Source organism: Osmia lignaria, unplaced genomic scaffold, assembly GCF_051020975.1.
Source record: "Osmia lignaria lignaria isolate PbOS001 unplaced genomic scaffold, iyOsmLign1 scaffold0046, whole genome shotgun sequence".
NCBI classification, from domain to species: domain Eukaryota; kingdom Metazoa; phylum Arthropoda; class Insecta; order Hymenoptera; family Megachilidae; genus Osmia; species Osmia lignaria.
In genome coordinates, this window is record NW_027478187.1 from 245,001 (window position 1) to 247,500 (window position 2,500).

The following is a 2,500-nucleotide window of genomic DNA, read 5'->3' on the forward strand; positions in this document are numbered from 1 at the left end:
ACTCTCAAGCAACCCGACTCTAAGGAGAGATCCTCCCGAAACGCGTACCGGTCACTACGGGCCTGGCACCCTCTATGGGTAAATGGCCCCATTCAAGATGGACTTGGACGCAATTCGATGTCTCGGGATAAACGGATCCTCCTGAACACTACATTTCCCAGCGGCGGTACCGCGGGATTCAGTGCTGGGCTCATTCCTGTTCGCTCGCCGCTACTAAGGAAATCCTAGTTAGTTTCTTTTCCTCCGCTTAATAATATGCTTAAATTCAGCGGGTAATCTCGCCTACTCTGAGGTCGTCAATTTCTTTGGTTTCATCGAAAGGTGAATAATGATGCTCGATGCAAAAAAAAAAAAAATAAACGAAAAGAAGCAAAAAAGCAAACACGTAGAGAAACTGTGCGTGAATCAACCTTTCGCATATTCAATTTTTCCTCCTCTCTCGTTTCAAAATGTTTGTATTTATCGTTCGATGAAACGAGCACAAGAGGGAAAAAAAAGTTGAGACACGACGTTCCCATAATTTTCGTGTTATTTCCTTTTTGCTTCAAACATTTTGCGGACTGCAGCTTCGTCGTATTGCTTTTATCAATTTTTAACAATTTCAAAGCGAAGACAACTCGCAAGACGATCCATTTCGTCTCGGTTCAATTTTAACGTCCGTCCGTATTATTTTTTGTTCCACAAGAGATTTCGAATAGGTTTCTTTATTTATCATCCCTTCTTTTCGAGCGCCACGGAAGCAAGAGGAAAAGCAAGAGCGAGAGAACATTTCGCGTATACTTCATTTAACAATTTTAACCAACACGCGATGTACTCCACACACCTCTTAGATTTAACAACTGCTTTTCTCTTCTTCTCCCCTTAGCGCAAGGGTAAACCCCATTTGTCTCTTCTTTGGAACGCAACAAAACTTTCGAGGACTGGACGACCGAGCGATGGTCGCGCGGTCTTCGCTTATCTTTAACAAACGAAGTAGTCCGTATGTATTCTAAATGTTGAAGCCTCCTAGAGCTTTAAGCCATGCGAGACATTGAAATGCTGTTTTAACGGGAGCATGCATAATTGCTGCAAACATACTTTTATCACAAGTTCTAGCCACGCCACGGAGGCTTCGAAGTTCCTTCACCATTCGCTTTCCTCTCTTTTGTTACACAGTTTCAGACTACGATCAGGGGTACCGAAACGCTGTATTGATTGTAAACAACCATTTTTATCTTGGAGCGGAGCGTTCCTTTACTCGTTAGATTTGTCTTGTCGCGTGTGTATTCGCTTTTTCGACGCTTTTTAACCATTTAACTTGTTTAGCGAAGCTAAACGCACAGACAGACAAAAAAAAAGGAACAGCATCGCGCGTCAAACAGCGACGACCCATCTGAAGCGATCTTTCATTTATACACCGTTTGTAAACAGAGAGATGTATAAAGCGCGGGGAATCATTCGAAACCCTGGGGCTATTCGAGCTTGCATTTCAGCAAATTATCATCTCAAACATTTCACTCGTTTGCTTTTTCTAAATTTATAGGAGAGCTTCTTTCGTTTATTTTTGACACACCTTTCGTAAATATCGTTTCTGGCAACGTCGGGAGCGTGGATTTCTACAAGTGAACAATCGCGCCGATCCGATAACTTCCAGCAGGATGGAGAATCTTTATAGATTATCTTCCGAGAACTCGGTGCTTTCACGGGCGGTCGTTTATAAATTTTAACGAACGACTCGCGCGCCGTGACGCACTTGCGCTAGTTCGAAGAGATATTTCGAAATTTGTTTTTCTCCTTTAACGGCCTGCATTTAGTGTATCGGTTGCGATTTTCGTCACATCGTTTCCACGACAAACGCCGACGAACTGCCCAACTATCGCTCGTACGTTGCGACTCTTTCTTTGTTTATCGTTCATTCATTCTTTCAATTTCGTTCGATAATCCCGCTCCGAAACGTTCTACTTTCGTTGAACGACGGCGAGATGTTTAGAAAGAAATGAATTACTCTTTTTTCGAGAAGCAAACGCAAGCAGTCTTTTGTTAAGAAAACGACCCTCAGCCAGGCGTGGTCCAGGAATTGTATCCGTGGACCGCAATGTGCGTTCGAAATGTCGATGTTCATGTGTCCTGCAGTTCACACGTTGACGCGCAATTAGCTGCGTTCTTCATCGACCCACGAGCCAAGTGATCCACCGTTCAGGGTAATCGTAAAATTTTGTATTTCAAACTCTTTAGATCTTTAGAGTGTTATTTTCATTATTAACACGCATCACATTCGATACCCACATCACTCTCCCACCCGGCGCGTGCGGGAGAGCGAATTCGGGCGTCGCCAACGTATTTGTTTGTTTGTTTGTTCGATCGTTGACGACACGATCGCGTCCAAGGACGGAAACCGTCGGAGAAACGCCCAGTGGCACGCTCCTCTCGACGGTCGGGCGTAAAGTACATTTAAAAACCTTGAAAAGTACGAACGCACACAAGGAATGCGAGCGCGCGTCCTGTCGCTGAATCGTGGGTT

At 44.2% G+C, this 2,500-nt stretch overlaps 1 non-coding gene and 1 pseudogene across 1 annotated transcript; both read right to left on the reverse strand.

Moving 5' to 3' along the window:
• The window catches only part of LOC143307148 (large subunit ribosomal RNA), a 4,854-nt pseudogene extending 4,558 nt beyond the window's left edge, over window positions 1-296 (reverse strand).
• Window positions 297-2,028: 1,732 nt separating this feature from the next.
• Window positions 2,029-2,183, reverse strand: LOC143307160 (5.8S ribosomal RNA). The gene has a single exon (XR_013064367.1). It is a non-coding gene; the product is annotated as a 5.8S ribosomal RNA (ribosomal RNA).
• Window positions 2,184-2,500: the final 317 nt, after the last annotated feature.